This window comes from Eschrichtius robustus, chromosome 3, assembly GCF_028021215.1.
Source record: "Eschrichtius robustus isolate mEscRob2 chromosome 3, mEscRob2.pri, whole genome shotgun sequence".
Classification (NCBI taxonomy): domain Eukaryota; kingdom Metazoa; phylum Chordata; class Mammalia; order Artiodactyla; family Eschrichtiidae; genus Eschrichtius; species Eschrichtius robustus.
The window spans coordinates 99,233,189-99,253,426 of record NC_090826.1 but is presented as its reverse complement, the minus strand read 5'-3'; the positions used below and the strand labels follow the sequence as shown (position 1 = coordinate 99,253,426).

Below are 20,238 nucleotides of genomic sequence, written 5' to 3'. Positions count from 1 at the left end.
ACCCAAAGCAATCTACAGATTCAATGCAATCCCTATCAAACTACCACTGGCATTTTCCACAGAGCTAGAACAAAAAATTTGTATGGAAACACAAAAGACCCCGAATAGCCAAAGCAATCTTGAGAACGAAAAATGGAGCTGGGGGAATCAGGCTCCCTGACTTCAGACTATATTCAAAGCTACAGTAATCAAGACAGTTTGGTACTGGCACAAAAACAGAAATATAGATCAATGGAACAGGATAGAAAGCCCAGAGATAAACTCACACACATATGGTCACCTTATCTTTGATAAAGGAGGCAAGCATATACAGTGGAGAAAAGACAGCCTCTTCAATAAGTGGTGCTGCGAAAATTGGACAGATACATGTAAAAGTATGAAATTAGAACACTCCCTGACACCATGCACAAAAATAAACTCAAAATGGATTAAAGACCTAAGTGTAAGGCCAGACACTGTCAAACTCTTAGAGGAAAACATAGGCAGAACACTCTATGACATACATCACAGCAAGATTCTTTTTGACCCAGCTCCCAGAGAAATGGAAATAAGAACACAAATAAACAAATGGGACCTAATGAAACTTAAAAGCTTTTGCACAGCAAAGGAAACCATAAACAAGACCAAAAGACAACCCTCAGAATGGGAGAAAATATTTGCAAATGAAGCAACTGACAAAGGATTAATCTCCAAGATTTACAAGCAGCTCATGCAGCTCAATAACAAAAAAAACGAACAACCCAATCCAAAAATGGGCAGAAGACCTAAATAGACATTTCTCCAAAGAAGATATACAGATTGCCAACAGACACATGAAAGAATGCTCAACATCATTAATCATTAGAGAAATGCAAATCAAAACTACAATGAGATATCATCTCACACCGATCAGAATGGCCATCATCAAAAAATCTAGAAACAATAAATGCTGGAGAGGGTGTGGAGGAAAGGGAACACTCTTGCACTGTTGGTGGGAATGTAAATTGATACAGCCACTATGGAGAACAGTATGGAGGTTCCTTAAAAAACTACAAATAGAACTACCATACGACCCAGCAATCCCACTACTGAGCATACACCCTGAGAAAGCCATAATTCAAAAAGAGTCATGTACCACAATGTTCATGGCAGCTCTATTTACAATAGCCAGGACATGGAAGCAACCTAAATGTCCATCGACAGATGAATGGATAAAGAAGATGTGGCACATATATACAATGGAATATTACTCAGCCATAAAAAGAAATGAAATTGAGTTATTTGTAGTGAGGTGGATGGACCTAGAGTCTGTCATACAGAGTGAAGTAAGTCAGACAGAGAAAAACAAATACTGTATGCTAACACACATATATGGAATCTAAAAAAAAAAGAAAAAGGTTCTGAAGAACCTAGGGGCCGGACAGGAATAAAGACGCAGACGTAGACAATGGACTTGAGGACACAGAGGGGGAAAGGTAAGCTGAGACGAAGTGAGAGAGTGGCACTGACATATATACACTACCAAATGTAAAACAGCTACTGGGAAGCAGCTGCATAGCACAGGGAGATCAGCTCGGTGCTTTGTGACCACCTAGAGGGGTGGGATAGGGAGGGTGGGAGGGAGGGAGACGCAAGAGGGAAGAGATATGGGGACATAGGTATATGTATAACTGATTTACTTTGTTATAAAGCGGAAACTAACACACCGTTGTAAAGCAATTATACTCCAGTAAAGATGTTAAAAAAAAAATTGAGAGTCGATACCTACTTCATATCATACACAAAAAAGAAGGATGGATCACAGACCTAGAAATATTTATGAATGGCCAAAAAGTACATGAAAAAGTGGTCACTCATTAGTGATCAGGGAGATGTAAATTAAAACGATAATAAGATAGTACTATACAGCCATTAAAAAGGCTAAAATTAAAGACTGACAACATCAAATGTTATAAAGGATATGGAGTAACTAGAATGCTCACATTGCTGGTGGGAGTATAAACGGTAGAACTATTTTGGAAATTAATCTGGAAGTTTCTCATAAAGTTAGAAAATGCCTACCTGCTACTCCACTTCTAAGTATTTGTCTAAAAGAAATGAAAACATATATCCACAAAGACTTTTACACAATTATCCAGAGTAGCTTTATTCATAATGGCCCCAAACTGGAAACAATGAAATATCGATCACTAGAAGAACAGATAAGTAAAATGTGATGCATTCATGAAAACGGAATACTATTCAGCAATAAAAAGGAACAAATTACTGATACATACAATGACACTGATGAACCTGAAAATCATTATATCAAACAAAAAAGTGCCAAACATAAAAGAATACATTCTCTGTGACTCTGTTCTAATGGGCAAAACTAATCTATGGTGAAGAAAATCAGAACAGTGGTTACATCTGGATACAGGGGGGGACAAATGACCAGGGAGGGGCAAAAGATAACTTTTTGGTGTGATGAGAATGTTTATGTCTTGACAGGAGTGTAGGTCGAATGGAGCGGCATTTGTCAAAACTTACTGAACTGAACACTTAAGATCTGTGCATTTCACTATATCTAAAATATATCTCTAGTTTAAAAACAAATATATATAGTGAGAGTTAAAGGAAAAATTAAGTTATATATAACATATGCTTTATATATTGTGTTTCAGAAACATGGGAAGTTCAAACCAAAGTAATTTTAATAGTAATAACAACAGGAGAAGCAACAAGGGAGGCGCTCACACTGGAGTGCTCATTACCTACTGAGCAGCGTGCTCAGTGCTTTACATAGCTCAGCTCATCCTAGCAGCATTCCTCTGCAGGTAGACAGCACTGTATCTCCATTTTACAGAAGAAACTGAACATTAACATGTGACTTTCCCAAGGTCACAAAGCCAGTTAAGAAGTGGAGAAGAACAGTAAATGGTATATAGTAAGTACTGAATATGTTAACTGAATGAGTAATACACATAAACAGAAATTCCCCAGGACTTCATAGCAATGAATTTCAATTTAGTAGGTCTCGATCAGTAGCTTAAAAATGAAATAGAACAGAATTGAAAACATTGTAGAGCACTGAATGTTGTACTATTTCAAGAAACTTTTCTTCTGGCATAAGAATATAGGTGTGTGTATATCTGTGTGTGTGTGTGTGTGTGTGTGCGCACATGTTGGTGTGTCCCTTGGGTCACAATGCAAAGTCTATTTTTTACTATGTGTCCCTGCCAAAAACGTTTGAAAAACGGTAGAATAGAATGAAGAACCTAAGAAGTATGACTCCTGAATCTATAATTTTAAACAGTTTAAGCTATAATAAACATGTGAATTCTAACAGAAGTAATAAGGAATCAGGATTAGTATTTTAAACTAATGAATGTTATAAAAGTCTACAGACCAGGAGAAGTTTGGCTTAACATCAAATATACAAAATGTAAAAAAAAAAAAGTTTGTGTTACCAGGGTTAGACAATCAAAAATAGCACTGGAGAAGCCTGAGAAAATTTTCTGGATGTATGGCTGATTCACAGGGGCACATGCTTTGAATGCTTATATTGAATACTTAATGTTTGCTGGGTACTATATATGCTAAGTGATGTGGGTAATGTTAGGGGGATACAGATTTGACTAAACTGCTGCTCTCAAGGAAATTAAAATTTGCCAGACAAGTTTAAGGCCTGAGAGCAGAAAAAAAACAAGCTGCTTCTGCGTATTTAAATGTATTCTAAACAATACCATTAATGTTTAGAGGAACACCAAGTACAATTTGTTTGATCAGAACTTTCTACGACTCAGCCCTTACACTCGTAAGGAATAGGAAGGAAAAGGCCAACCCTGGAAGTGGGTGGGTTCTGGCAGATAAATGGGACTATTAGCAATTTAATGAATCACAGGAAACACCATGAGGTTGAGGGGGCACAATCCAAAAACTGTCTCTGAAGTGTTACAGAAGGAGACCCAGACCGCAGACTATAACTGTGTGATACTTTAAGTGACTATGAACTTGAAAATCATCTTTATTAGAGATGTGCTCTGGCTCTTTTACTCACTATGTATTAACAGACAGTGTAGAAACTAACTTCAGTGTTAAAATACTAAAAAAGAGCTTACTAAATAAGATGAGAAAGGGTGTCTTCTTCCTCTAGTTAGGGGATTCGGAGGAGGGAGGATTTGAAGCTGTATAATTGTTGGATATAGGTCTTAACTCTAAAAATTTGTTTGAAGTAAGATTCTTAAATTACAAACACAGACTGATACTACAAGGAAGCACGGCAAGAAACAAGCTGCTTAAATGTAAGGCCTTGGGAAAAGGGTTCTTACTTGGCTGAGAAGTAAAAGTGTTCACAATTAAAAGTGTCCCAAGTGGGCTTCCCTGGTGGCACAGTGGTTGGGAGTCTGCCTGCCAATGCAGGGGACACGGGTTCGAGCCCTGGTCTGGGAAGATCCCACATGCTGCGGAGTGACTAGGCCCGTGAGCCACAATTGCTGAGCCTGCGCGTCTGCAGCCTGTGCTCCGCAACAAGGGAGGCCCACGCACCGCGATGAAGAGTGGCCCCCACTTGCTGCAACTAGAGAAAGCCCTTGCACAGAAACAAAGACCCAACACAGCAATCAATCAATCAATCAATCAATAAAATTTTTAAAAAAATGCTGAATTATCTTAAAAAAAAAAAAAAAGTGTCCCAAGTAAACAGGAATAAGAAGCTTTTGGGGGAGAAGAGGGTCAAGGGGAGTGTAGAGACAGGGAAGAATGAAAAAAGGGGACCAGTATGGTTTGAGAACCACAACGCAGTGAGAATAAGACATCAGGGCAGGCAAACGGAAGCAAGGACAATGCTAATTATACATCCTAACAAGCTCCATGGCACAAGTCAGAGGATGGGAAGATGGCAATTTCTATTGTCACTGCAGCCTTATGTAGAGGGAGGTAGCTAGCTATTCAGTTTCAACCAGCAGTCATACAGGTGGCTTGGGACTCCAGTCAGGGAAGGATCCCTTTTCTTTAGAGAACAGAATGGGGAGAGGGGTAAAAAAGCCAAGACTGAAAAGTAAAAGGTGGGCTGTAAGTGCATTGTAGGGTGTTTAATGATCATTTAAAATGTGAACTGGTAATGTTCATCACTACAGTAAAGCACTGAATATATGGTGAAACTGAGCATGTGAAAGTTGATCACTGCTACTATTAATTCCAAGTAATTCCAACCCAAGAATGCCTTCATCTTCATGATAAAAGTCCACTGAAGGGGATTAGAATATGCCTGGATCAGAAGAATGGGAGATCTTTGTTTGGAGGTATATGAGCCCTTTCTTTTTATTTTCAAAAGGGGTGATACCATTAGGAAACTTTAAATGTCACCAAAGACAAGAATGGGATAACCTAGACCCTTTCCCCATTTCAATCCCATAAGGAACAGGAAAACTGGCTCTATTCTAAACCTCTAAGACTTTGTTTTAGCACTCTTTTCCTTTAATGATTTCTAGGTCTGCTGTGTAGATGATAGTCATTCGTCCCACTGATGAAAGATACTGTCAGGAAGGGAAGGACAAGAGACTGAAAGGAAGACTTTAAAGAGAAAAGAACTCAGAGCTATCAATTTGGAAAGCAGAGAAACGGGGGATAATGAAGATTTTGTGAAAGCCAAAAACAAAAACACTGGAGAAACGGGGGATAAAGAAATATATTCTGAAAGATAGAGAAAGGACCTGTAATGTAGACAGATGCCCACAGGGGTCCTTAGCTGAAAAGTGTGGGGAACAATATGTTTGGTAAATATATCTAGATAGATGAAGAAAGATAAGCAACACTGTACTCTTAAAAAGTACTAACTATTTTCTCTGATGCTCTCAAAACTCTCCTTACTAACCTCTTAGGGAATGCAGATTTCAACTTGATAGGAAAGGACACTGAGGTAAAATGTCAGTTGATTTTTTTTGTTTTTTAGTTGAATACAGATACATAGTGAAAAAAGGTGCATATCCTAATTATTTGTTATCCATTACTAAAAATATGGAAACAAACACAAAGCAATAATTTCCTGTCTGAAGAACAAATTGTTCTTTCTTAGTACAGGGGTGAGATATAAATAATGTCACTGAGTGGGAATTATCAGCAATAGTAAAATTATGAAACTTATCAACTGAAAAAAAATGCACAATGTGAGAGTTGTGAGTTAAGTTTTATTTGGGGCAAACTGAGGACTACAGCCTGGGAGACAGCCTCTCACATAGCTCTGACGAAATGCTCCGAAGAGGTAAGTGGGAAGGTCATATATATATATTTTGGTGAAGGGGAATACGTGCAATCAAGCACACATTTTGGCAGAAGGTTGCTGCTAGTGACAGAGGAGCAGATGTCTCCGTTACTGATTTCAGTGCTTTTCTAGATATGAGAAAATGCAAGAAAATGGGCTTGTAAAATTTTCTCCTGAAAATATCTACCTGAAGGCCTGTTCTGCCAGTTTCTTCCAGAGCACAGACTGCCTCATTCCTGGGCTCTGCCCTGAACTCCTTTCAGGGTGTGTTGAAGGTCAGCAACTTCAGTGGCGAGTGACTTCATTCTTGTAGAACCAGATGGCAAGTGACAAGTTTTAGTTGGCAAACTATATTACTATAGGTAAGCCTCTCTTCTAAAAAACATGAATTAATAAATGGCAACCTATTTTTTTTTGGCCTTTGTTCTTGCATTTATTTAATTTTTTTTAAACATCTTTATTGGAGTATAATTGCTTTACAATGTTGTGTTAGTTTCTGCTGTATAACAAATTGAATCAGCTATACATATACACATATCCCCATAATCCCTCCCTCTTGTGCCTCCCTCCCTCCCTCCCTATCCCACCCCTCTAGGTGGACACAAAGCACCGAGCTGATCTCCCTGTGCTATGTGGCTGCTTCCCACGAGCTATCTATTTTACATATGGTAGTGTATATATGTCAACACTACTCTCTCACTTCCTCCTAGCTTACCCTTCCCCCTCCCTGTGTCCTCAAGTCCATTCTCTACGTCTGTGTCTTTATTCCTGTCCTGCCCCTAGGTTTTTCAGAACCTTTTTTTTTTCTTTAGATTCCATATATATGTGTTAGCATACAGTATTTGTTTTTCTCTTTCTGACTTACTTCACTCTGTATGACAGACTCTAGGTCCATCCACCTCACTACAAATAACTCAATTTCATTTCTTTTTATGGCTGAGTAATATTCCATTGTAAATATGTGCCACATCTTCTTTATCCATTCATCTTTCGATGGACACTTAGGTTGCTTCCATGTCCTGGCTATTGTAAACAGTGCTGCAATGAACACTGTGGTACATGTCTCTTTGAATTATGGTTTTCTCACGGTATAATGGCAACCTATTTTTTGAGGCTTGAATACATTCAATTTAAACTTAAAGGGCCTTAACTTGCTCTCTCGGATGACAAATATTTCTGAAGAGCTTACCAGGTTCTAGATATCTGGGATGCAATGCAGCAAGATAAACAAAGTACCTGCCCCTCATGAAACTTATATTTACTGAAAAAAAGAAATATGAAATATAAAGAGAGATGAAAATATATAATCTGTGAAGCGTATCAGCACAATAGACAAATTATTATCTAGTGCAAAGAAAAAGAGAAATCACGTTAAGTATGATCCAACTGTACAAAAATTTACTAGGTATGCTTATATGAGAAGTTCTATACATGAAGTTTCAAATCAGTAAGAAGAAACTTCTGAATTAAATAATAACACTATCTCTTACTCATTTCTACCAATGAATTCAGTCTTTTGTTGAACAGACAACGTGTTAGGTATTGAATTAAATTAAAAAAAATTTTTGGAACTTATGCATATTTTAGCACTCATTGGGTGAAGTTGATTTTTGAGGCAGAAAATACTTTTTGTTGTTGTTGTTTTTAATAAATTTATTTATTTTTGGCTGTGTTGGGTCTTCGTTGCTGCGTGTGGGCTTTCTCTAGTTGCGTCAAGCAGGGGCTACTCTTCGTTGCGGTGCGTGGGCTTCTCACTGCGGTGGCTTCTCTTGTTGTGGAGCACGGGCTCTAGGCACGTGGGGTTCAGTAGTTGTGGCGCATGGGCTCAGCAGTTTTGGCTCGCAAGCTCTAGAGTGTAGGCTCAGTAGTTGTGGCGCATGGACTTAGCTGCTCCACAGCATGTGGGATCTTCCCGGACCAGGGCTCGAACCCCAGTCCCCTGCATGGGCAGGCGGATTCTTAACCACTGTGCCACCACGGAAGCCCCTTGTTGTTAAATGATGAAATATTATGAACTACATACATGAAACTGAAGACAAGAAAAATACTTTGAAGGGCTGTAGGTCTCTTGCTATGATATTAAAATTTCCTAAAATTTTAATCATGTGGCTTCTCATACATATGTTGTCAGCTTTACTTAATTTGAGTCCATGACCTGTGAAAGAATCTACTCTGGAAGAATAACTTTTAGGTATCCTGCACAAAGGCAGAATTTGAAAATTAGTCAGAAATTTAGTCTGCTGTTTTGGGGAGAAAATCAGGGATATAGAGGTAGCAAGCTCATGCTTTCCCTAGGCATGCTATACTTGTCTCTACTCCCTTAACTATATATTCGAATTAACACAGACTTCTGTGAGAAGTATAAACTATCTAGAAGATCGTTAAAAAGTAAATGTTGTTCTTAACTCCTTGCCATCCCATTGCTCACACTATATTTCTTACAAATATAATTTTTATTTTAATTTCATCATTAGTGAATGACTATTTTCTCATAAAATTTTAATTCCATAGATAAAGCTGAAGTCCTTCCTAAACATAACCCAATCTCTCTTTCTTTTCCAAAGGTTCTTAGTATGATGGGCATCCTTCCAGACCTTTTCCAAGCACAGATATGTGTGTAGGGGTGTGTGTGTGTGTGTGTGTGTGTGTGTGTGTGTGTGTGTGTGTGTGTGTGTGTGTGTGTGTGTGTGTGTAATTACAGAGATATTATTTTCTGTAAAACTGTTCTGCAACTTGTTTTCACTTACTGTGTCTTAGAGAACTTTCTAAGTCAGTAAGTACATAGCTTTTCTTTCTTCCTCTTTAAAAAAAAAGCAATTGCATAATATTCCATAATAAGGATGTACCAGTTACACACCTATACTTTACTGATGGATATTTTAGGCTGTTTATAGTTTTCAAATACTATATTAAACAATACTGCAATGAGCATCCTTGTGCAGACACAAGAATAGTTTGGTGGAATAGATTTACTGCTGTGCTTTTCTAAGGAAATAATTTCCTATATAATAAAATTCTCAGCTTGATTCTATAAATGCTCCTCTTCCATAAAGATTTTCAGTGAACACACAAGATGGTTTCCTCCTATTCTTTCAAGTTACTCCTACAACTGGCTGAACTGAAACACTAAACGGTGGACCACAGGCTTTAACTTCAGAAGCAACCTCTTTGTCTTTGTTTCTTTTCTCTTTATGGGGGCAACTAGAAATAACCTCTGATTAATCCCAAATCACAAGGCTAACACATGCAAGGAAGACACAATAAGAGGAAGTCAAAATAACAGGAATAAGCTGTTTCCCTTTTTTATTTGTTTTAGTTTCAGGCTGAAAAATGCAATGAAATTCCCCACTGCAGTACTCTTTTCTGAAGCTTTCCCCAACTGCTAGAGAACTGTATATTCTCTAAATAGGTAGCATTTTACAATCTGAATTCCCCCTTTCTTTCCTCAAAGACATAAGAAAAACAGCCCACAGGAAGATGCCAGTTAAATGATAAATGTGCTTACTTTTCTGGCACCTTTATTCTTAAACCCCCTAAATGCCACAATTTGTAATGTACATGATGGCATGTGATAAAAAGCTATGTCTTATTTTTTCATTTACTATTATCTTAGAGAATAGCAAATAGCTGATCAGACAATTACTGAGTTCACTGTTATATGAGGCCCAATGTTTTTCTGAATGCAACAAAGATACTTAATTACTTAAGAATGTAGTCTTCTTTTTTACAGATACCCAATTTATAAACATCCCATACATATGACCAGCCTTTCCTGCTTCTTTTGGCTCTTTTGTGCCAGAGTACCCTACCACCAAACCTGGTACTTTCCTTTCACTAATTTCATTCCCTTCCCAGGGCAGACCATTTTGGGAGCGCCTACCATTCTCAAGGGAACCAAGTCAAGGGGCAGGAAGGAAGAGGCTTTGTGAAATGTATTTCTGGCTTCACCAGTTAAAACTTAATACTGTTTCTTTTTTCTTTTACTGTGCACACTGTTCTGTGCCTTATTTTTTAACTTACTATACGTTGGAGAATGTTATACATAAAGATCTAGCTCTCATAAAGATCTTCTCTTTAAAGGTTGCATACTATTCTACTGTACAACATATCATAATTTACTGACCAGAACCATAATACGTAAGTTGTCTTCGGCATTTTGCTATGACAATGCTGCAATAAATATCCTTACACTTACACTTTATTGTATATGTCTAAGTACATCTATAGCAAAAATTTCTAGATGTGGATCATGAAACTAGGTTAGTGGGTGTCACAGTCAGCATTTAAAGAAAAATAAAATACAAAAGAAAATAGTGTAGTATAACATGGTATAGTGTAAATATCATACATAGTATAATAAAACATACAGTGTACATTTTAGTGAAATTTTTGTTTTAGCTAATATATATATGTGGGTGTGTTTGTGTGTCCTGGATTGTGGCAAAATGGTGAAATGTATTTAATAAAACGTTTGGAGGATGTGGGGAAGGTGCCCCCACTAACCTGACAGTCGAGTCGCGAAATTGCCTGGGTCTGCCTCTCCGTTCAACGAGCCGTTATGTCCTCTCCATGACCTCCTCCAGCTGGATTTTAGCTTGGACAAACCACTCTCCCTGCCCCACTGTTGGTCCACCACTGGAAAGAATAATTACTGTGGGGCTGACAGAATCTTGGTGCTCTGGCCGGGTGTCAGGCCTGTGCCTCTGAGGTGGGAGAGCTGAGTTCAGGACATTGATCCACCAGAGACCTCCCGGCTCCGCATAATATCAAACGGAGAAAGCTCTCCCAGAGATCTCCATCTCAACGCTAAGACCCAGCTCCACTCAACAACAAGCAAGCTCCACTGCTGGACACCCTATGCCAAACAACTAGCAAGACAGAAACACAACACCACCCATTAGCAGAGAGGCTGCCTAAAATCATAATAAGGTCACAGACACCCCAAAACACACCACTGGACGTGGTCATGCACACCAGAAAGACAAGATCCAGCCTCATCCACCAGAACACAGGCACTAGTCCCCTCCACCAGGAAGCCTACACAACCCACTGAACCAGCCTTACCCACTGGGGGCAGACACCAAAAACAACGGGAACTATGAACTTGCAGCCTGTGAAAAGGAGACCACAAACACAGTAAGTTAGGCAAAATGAGAAGACAGAGAAACACACAGCAGCTGAAGGAGCAAGGTAAAAACCCACCAGACCAAAAAAATTAAGAGGAAAGAGGCAGCCTACCTGAAAAAGAATTCAGAGTAATGATAGTAAAGATGATCCAAAATCCAGGAAATAGAATGGGGAAAATACATGAAACATTTCACAAGGACCTAGAAGAACTAAAGAGCAAACCATCAATGATGAACAACACAATAAATGAAACTAAAAATTCTCTAGGAGGAATCAATAGCAGAATAACTGAGGCAGAAGAACGAATAAGTGACCTGGAAGATAAAATAGTGGAAATAACTACTGCAGAGCAGAATAAAGAAAAAAGAATGATAAGAATTGAGGACAGTCTCAGAGACCTCTGGAACAACATTAAACGCACCAACATTCGAATTATAGGGGTCCCAGAAGGAGAAGAGAAAAAGAAAGGGACTGAGAAAATATTTGAAGAAATTATAGTTGAAAACTTCCCTAATATGAGAAAGGAAATAGTCAATCAAGTCCAGGAAGCGCAGAGAGTAACATACAGGATAAATCCAAGGAGAAACACGCCAAAACATATATTAATCAAACTACCAAAAATTAAATACACAGAAAAAATATTAAAAGCGGCAAGGGAAAAGCAACAAATAACATACAAGGGAATCCCCATAAGGATAACAGCTGATCTTTCAGCAGAAACTCTGCAAGCCAGAAGGGAGTGGCAGGACATATTTAAAGGGATGAAAGGGAAAAACCTATAACCAAGATTACTCTACCCACAAGGATCTCATTTAGATTCGAAGGAGAAATTAAAACCTTTACTGACAAGCAAAAGCTAAGAGAATTCAGCACCACCAAACCAGCTTTACAACAAATGCTAAAGGAACTTCTCTAGGCAGGAAACACAAGAGAAGGAAAAGACCTACAATAACAAACCCAAAACAATTAAGAAAATGGGAATAGGAACATACATATCGATAATTACCTTGAATGTAAATGGATTAAAGGCTCCCACCAAAAGACACAGGCTGGCTGAATGGATACAAAAACAAGACCTGTATATATGCTGTCTACAAGAGACCCATTTCAGACCTAGGGACACATACAGACCGAAAGTGAGGGGATGGAAAAAGATATTCCATGCAACAGAAATCAAAAGAAAGCTGGAGTAGCAATTCTCATATCAGACAAAATAGACTTTAAAATAAAGACTAATACCAGAGAAAAAGAAGGACACTACATAATGATCAAGGGATCAATCCAAGAAGAAGATATAACAATTGTAAATATTTATGCACCCAACATAGGAGCACCTCAATACATAAGGCAAATGCTAACAGCCATAAAAGGGGAAATAGACAGAAACACAATCATAGTGGGGGACTTTAACACCCCACTTTCACCAATGGACAGCTCATCCAAAATGAAAATAAATAAGGAAACACAAGCTTTAAATGATACATTAAACAAGATGGATTTAATTGATATTTATAGGACATTCCGCCCCAAACCAACAGAATACACTTTCTTCTCAAGTGCTCATGGAACATTCTCCAGGATAGATCATATCTTGGGTCACAAATCAAGCCTTCGTAAATTTAAGAAAATTGAAATCGTATCAAGTATCTTTTCCGACCACTACGCTGTGAGACTAGATATCAATAACAGGAAAAAATCTGTAAAAAATACAAACACATGGAGGCTAAACAATACACTACTTAATAACCAAGAGATCACTGAAGAAATCAAAGAGGAAATCAAAAAATACCTAGAAACAAATGACAATAAAAACACGACTACCCAAAACCTATGGGATACAGCAAAAGCAGTTCTACGACAGAAGTTTATAGCAATACAATCCTACCTCAAGAAACAAGAAACATCTCAAATCAACAACCTAACCTTACACCTAAAGCAATTAGAGAAAGAAGAACAAAAAAACCCCAAAGTTAGCAGAAGGAAAGAAATCATAAAGATCAGATCAGTAATGAATGAAAAAGAAATGAAGGAAACGATAGCAAAGATCAGTAAAGCTAAAAGTTGGTTCTTTGAAAAGATAAACAAAATTGATAAACCATTAGCCAGACTCATCAAGAGAAAAAGGGAGAAGACTCAAATCAACAGAATTAAAAATGAAAAAGGAGAATAACAACTGACACTGCAGAAATACAAGGGATCATGAGAGATTACTACAAGCAACTACATGCCAATAAAATGGACAACCTGGAAGAAATGGACAAATTCTTAGAAAAGCACAACCTTCTGAGACTGAACCAGGAAGAAATAGAAAATATAAACAGACCAATCACAAGCACTGAAATTGAGACTGTGATTAAAAATCTTCCAACAAACAAAAGCCCAGGACCAGATGGCTTCACAGGCAAATTCTATCAAAGATTTAGAGAAGAGCTAACACCTATCCTCCTCAAACTCTTCCAAAATATAGCAGAGGGAGGAACACTCCTGCACTCATTCTACAAGGCCACCATCACCCTGACACCAAAACCAGACAAGGATGTCACAAAGAAAGAAAACTACAGGCCAGTACCACTGATGAACACAGATGCAAAAATCCTCAACAAAATACTAGCAAACAGAATCCAGCAGCACATTAAAAGAATCATACACCATGATCAAGTGTGGTTTATCCCAGGAATGCAAGGATTCTTTAATGTATGTAAATCAATCAATGTGATACACAATATTAACAAATTGAAGGAGAAAAACCATATGATCATCTCAATAGATGCAGAAAAAGCTTTTGACAAAATTCAACACCCATTTATGATAAAAACCCTCCAGTAAATAGGCATAGAGGGAAGTTACCTCAACATAATAAAGGCCATATATGACAAACCCACAGCCAACATTGTTCTCAATGGTGAAAAACTGAAACCATTTCCTCTAAGATCAGGAATAAGATAAGGGTGTCCACTCTCACCACTATTATTCAACGTAGTTTTGGAAGTTTTAGCTTCAGCAATCAGAGAAGAAAAAGAAATAAAATGGATCCAAATCGGAAAAGACGAAGTAAAGCTGTCACTGTTTGCAGATGACATGATACTATACAAAGAGAAATCTCTTGCATCCCTATACACTAATGATGAAAAATCTGAAAGAGAAATTAAGGAAACACTCCCATTTACCACTGCAACAAAAAGAATAAAATACTTAGGAATAAACTTACCTAAGGAGACAAAAGACCTGTATGCAGAAAACTGTAAGACACTGATGAAAGAAAGTAAAGATGATACAAACAGATAGAGACATGTACCATGTTCTTGGATTGGAAGAATCAACATTGTGATAATGACTATACCACCCAAAGCAGTCTACAGATTCAATGCAATCCCTAGGCATTTTTCACAGAACTAGAACAAAAAATTTCACAGTTTGTGTGGAAACACAAAAGACCCCAAAGAGCCAAAGCAATCTTGAGAAAGAAAAACGGAGCTGGAGGACTCTGGCTCCTTGACTTCAGACTATACTACAAAGCTACAGTAATCAAGACAGTATGGTACTGGCACAAAAACAGAAATATAGATCAATGGAACAGGATAGAAAGCCCAGAGGTAAACCCACGCACATATGGTCACCTTATCTTTGATAAAGGAGGCAAGAATACACAGTGGAGAAAAGACAGTCTCTTCAATAAGTGGTGCTGGGAAAACTGGACAGCTACATGTAAAAGAATGAAATTAGAACACTCCCTAACACCACACACAAAAATAAGCTCAAAATGGATTAAAGACCTAAGTGTAAGGCCAGACACTATAAAACTCTTAGAGGAAAACACAGGCAGAACACTCTGTGACATAAATCATAGCAAGATCCTTTTTGACCCACGTCCTAGAGAAATGGAAATAAAAACAAAAATAAACAAATGGGACCTAATGAAATGTAAAAGCTTTTGCACAGCAAAGGAAACCATAGCCAAGATGAAAAGACAACCCTCAGAATGCGAGAAAACATTTGCAAATGAGGCAACTGACAAAGGATTAATCTCCAAAATTTACAAGCAGTTCATGCAGCTCCATGTCAAAAAAACAATCTAATCCAAAAATGGGCAGAAGACCTAAATAGACATTTCTCCAAAGAAGATATACAGATTGCCAACAAACATATGAAAGGATGCTCAACATCACTAATCATTAGAGAAATGCAAATCAAAAGTACAATGAGGTATCACCTCACACCAGTCAGAATGGCTATCATCCAAAAATCTACAAACAAGAAATGCTGGAGAGGGTGTGGAGAAAAGGTGTACTGTTGGTGGGAATGTAAATTGATACAGCCACTATGGAGAACAGTATGGAGGTTCCTTAGAAAACTAAAAATAGAACTACCATACGACCCATCAATCCCTCTACTGGGCATATACCCTGAGAAAACCATAATTCGAAAAGAGTGATGTACCACAATGTTCACTGCAGCTCTATTTACAATAGCCAGGACATGGAAGCAACCTAAGTGTCCATCGAAAGATGAATGGATAGAGAGGATGTGGCACATATATACAATGGAATATTACTCAGCCATAAAAAGAAACGAAATTGAGTTATTTGTAGTGAGGTGGATGGACCTAGAGACTGTCATACAGAGTGAAGTAAGTCAGAGAGAGAAAAACAAATACCATATGCTACAACATATATATGGAATCTTAAAAAAAAAAAAGTTTCTGAAGAACCTAGGGGCAGGACAGGAATAAAGATGCAGATGTAGACAATGGACTTGAGGACACGGGGAGGGGGAAGGGTAAGCTGGGACGAACTGAGAGATTGCCATGGACTTATATATACTACCAAGTGTAAAACAGACAGCTACTGGGAAGCAGCTGCATAGCACAGGGAGATCAGCTCGGTGCTTTGTGACCACCTAGAGGGGTGGGATAGGGAGGGTGGGAGGGAGACGCAAGAGAGAGTAGACATGGGGGTATACGTATATGTATAGCTGATTCACTTTGTTATAAAGCAGAAACTAACATACCATTGTAAAGGAATTATACTCCAATAAAGATGTTAAAAAAAAAAATGAGAGAGTCCAATAAAGATGTTAAAAAAAAAAGTTTGAAAGACAGCTCTTCAGACTCTGGTATGATATCTTTATCGCAGCCTTCTTTTTCCTCCCCCTAAACTCTGTGATCTTTTTATTGGATAACTTGGTAACTTAGGTTTTTCAGACAGAGACAATTCAGTTATTTAGACTGGGTTGGAAAAGTATAATATTAACAATATCAGGAACAACAAAAAAGGAAGAATTCAACTATGGTTCTATATAGCTCTAATATCTTTTCCTAACAAAGCAAATAATATATGGTTAAGTTACCTTCTTAGAGTGAGTTTTACTAAACAGATATTTGAGCAGGAAGTTGTTGTACAAGCTTACTGCTATTTAAAAACAAATGTTTCTGATTTTAAATTATTTATATATAATACAGAAGTTTTAATGAAAAAAATTAAAATGTAATATGATTCCACACCCAGGGACAACCACAAACTACACATGTCAATCTATTTGCTTGAGTCATTTATATATATATATATATATATGCACACACACACACAAATGTTATATAATTATATATACAGTAATCAATGTGTATGTTATTCTTTATAATTGAGATTAAAGGATATATATATTTATTTTATTTTTAAAAAACTTTTTCTGACAATGATTGATTGATTACTGAAGTATAGTTGATTTACAATGTTTCAGGTGTACAGCAAAGTAATTCAGTATATATATATACTTTTTCAGATTCTTTTCCATTATAGGTTATTACAAGATACCGAATATAGTTTCCTGTGCTATACAGTAGGTCCTTGTTTTTTAATCTATTTTATATATAATAGTGTGTATATGTTAATCCCAAATTCTCAAGTTTTTCCTCCCTTCTTTCCCCTTTGCTAACCATAAATTTGTTTCCTATGTCTGCAAGTCTATTTCTGTTTTGTAAGTAAGTTCATCTGTATCATTTTTTAGATTCCACATATAAGTGATATCATATATTTGTCTTTCTCTGTCTGACTTACTTCACTTAGTATGACAATCTCTAGGTCCATCCATGTTGTTGCAAATGGCATTATTTCGTTCTTTTTCATGGCTGAGTATATATCTAGTGGAGATATCTATATATCTATATATCTATATGTATCTATATATATATATCTCCCATCTTCTTTATCCATTCATCTGCTGATAGACATTTGGGTTGTTTCCATGTCTTGGCTATTGTGAATAGTGCTGCTGTGAACATAGGGGTGCACGTACTTGTTTTTTTTGGGTTTGTTGGGTCTTTGTTGCTGTGCACGGGCTTTCTCTAGTTGTGGCGAGTGGGGGCTACTTTTCGTTGTGGTGTGTAGGCTTTACATTGCAGTGGCTTCTCTTGTTGCGGAGCAAGGGCTCTAGGCGCATGGGCTTCAGTAGTTGTGGCACATGGGCTCAGTAGCGTGGGCTCAGTAGTTGTGGCTCACGGGCTCTAGAGCACAGGCTCAGTAGTCGTGGCGCATGGACTTAGTTGTTCCACAGCATGTGGGATCTTCCCAGACCAGGGATCGAACCCATGTCCCCTGCATTGGCAGGCGGATTCTTAACCACTGCGCCACAACAGAAATTCCTCATGTACCATTTTGAATTATAATTTTGTCTGGATATATGCCCAGGACTGGGATTGCTGGATCATATGGTAACTCAATTTTTAGTTTTTTTGAGAAACCTCTATATGGTTCTCCACAGTGGCTGCACAGATTTACATTCCCACCAACAGTGTAGGAGGGTTCCCTTTTATGCACACCTTTTCCAGCATTTATAATTTGTAGACTTCTTCATGATGGCCGTTCTGACCAGTGTGGGGTGGTACTTCATTGCGGTTTTGATTTGCATTTCTCTAATAATTAGCAATGTTGAGCATCTTTTCAGATGGCTATTGGTCATCTGCATGTCTTCTTTGGAGAAATGTCTATTTAGGTCTTCTGCCGATTTTTTGATTGGGTTGTTTTTTTCATATTGAACTGTATAAGCTGTTTGTATATTTTGGAGATTAAGCCCTTGTTGGTTGCATTGTTTGCAAATATTTTCTCCCATTCCGTAGACTGTCTTTTCATTTTGTTTATGGTTTCCTTTGCTGTGCAAAAGCTTTTAAGTTAAACTAGGTCACACTTGTTTATTTTTGCTTTTGTTTCCATTACTCTAGGAGACCTATCCAAAAAAATATTGCTGCAATTTATGTCAAAGAGTGTTCTGCCTATGTTTTCCTCTAATAGTTTTAGAGTATCGCTCTTACATTTAGGTCTTTAATCAATGACCTAAAAACATTTAGGTCTTTAATTCTGAGCTTATTTTTGTGTACAGTGATAGAGGATGTTCTAATTTCATTCTTTTACATGTAGCTGTCCAGTTTTTCCAGCACCACTTACTGAAGAGACTGTTTTTTCTCCACTGTATATTCTTGCCTCCTTTGTTGTAGAGTAACTGACCAAGAGTGCATGGGTTTATTTCTGGGCTTTCTGTCCCATTCCACTGATCTATGTGTCTGTTTTTGGGCCAGTACCACACTGTTTTGACTGCTGTAGCTTTATCATATAGTCTGAAGTCAGGGAGCGTGATTCCTCCGGCCCTGTTCTTCTTTCTCAAGACTGTTTTGGCTATCTGGGGTCTTTTGTGTTTCCATAAAAATTAAAAAAATTTTGTTTCAGTTCTGTGAAAAATGCCATTGGTAATTTGATAGTGATTGTACTGAATCTGTAGATTGCCTTGGGTAGTGTGGTCATTTTAACAAGACAGATTCTTCCAATCCAAGAACACGATATGTCTTTCCATCTGTTTGTGTGGTCTTCAATTTCTTTCATCAGTGTCTTATAGTTTTCAGAATACAGGTCTTCTGCCTCCTTAGGTAGGTTTATTTCCTAGGTATTTTATTCTATTCGATTCTAAAGGATATATTTAATGTTATGATCTGCTTCATAAATTTAGCATTACACTGTAGGAACACTACATGTCATTAGAAGTTCCTCATATGCATCATATATATATTTTTAAAATAAATTTATTTATTTATTTTTGGCTGCATCGGGTCTTCGTTGCTGCGTGTTGGCTTTTCTCTGGTTGCGGCGAGCAGGGGCTACTCTTTGTTGTGGTGCATGGGCTTCTCCTTGCTGTGGCTTCTCTTGTTGTGGAGCAGGGGCTCTAGGCATGCAGGCTTCAGCAGTTGCAGCACATGGGCTCAGTAGTTGTGGCTCGTGGGCTCTTCAGCGCAGGCTCAGTAGTTGTGGTGCACAGGCTTAGTTGCTCGCGGCACGTGGAATCTTCCCAGACTAGGGCTCAAACCCATGTCCCCTTCATTGGCAGGAGGATTTTTAACCACTGCACCACCAGGGAAGCCCTGCATCATATTTTAAAATAGCCACATAATAGTCCACCATGTGGATGTACCACCCAATTCATACAGCCATTAACCAAGAGTTTACTTTTTATAAAGAATTTATTGGAGCTAGATCAATATAACTATGTTATCATGGGATGTTTGGTGGGTAATCTGAAGTAACTTACAGAAAATGTTTTTTTCTAAATATACTTTCACATAAAACCATATAGACTGTAGCAACTCTCCTCAATAAATAGGTGTCCTGAGATTAATAAATTCAATAAAAGAAACCAATGTTGAATTTTTTAATTCAAAAGCACGAAACAGAAATAACAGTATTTCTACCTATTCTTCAATAACTGGCTCTGGAGCTGCATTCAGATATAGGGGATGTCAGTAATAAATGGAGCCTCCTTTAAAATAAATTTTCTTCCTGTGGTCCAAATTAACACTGAGAAAAATAATGTTTTCTGGGAAATAATAAAGGAATAGTACATTTTGATGTCTA

The 20,238-nt window shown here is 37.8% G+C and overlaps 1 protein-coding gene across 2 annotated transcripts in view; it reads right to left on the bottom strand.

The window, feature by feature from the left end:
* The window catches only part of CTTNBP2NL (CTTNBP2 N-terminal like), a 66,054-nt gene that overhangs the window by 21,078 nt on the left and 24,738 nt on the right, over positions 1-20,238 (bottom strand). The gene's annotated exons all lie outside the window — the stretch shown is intronic.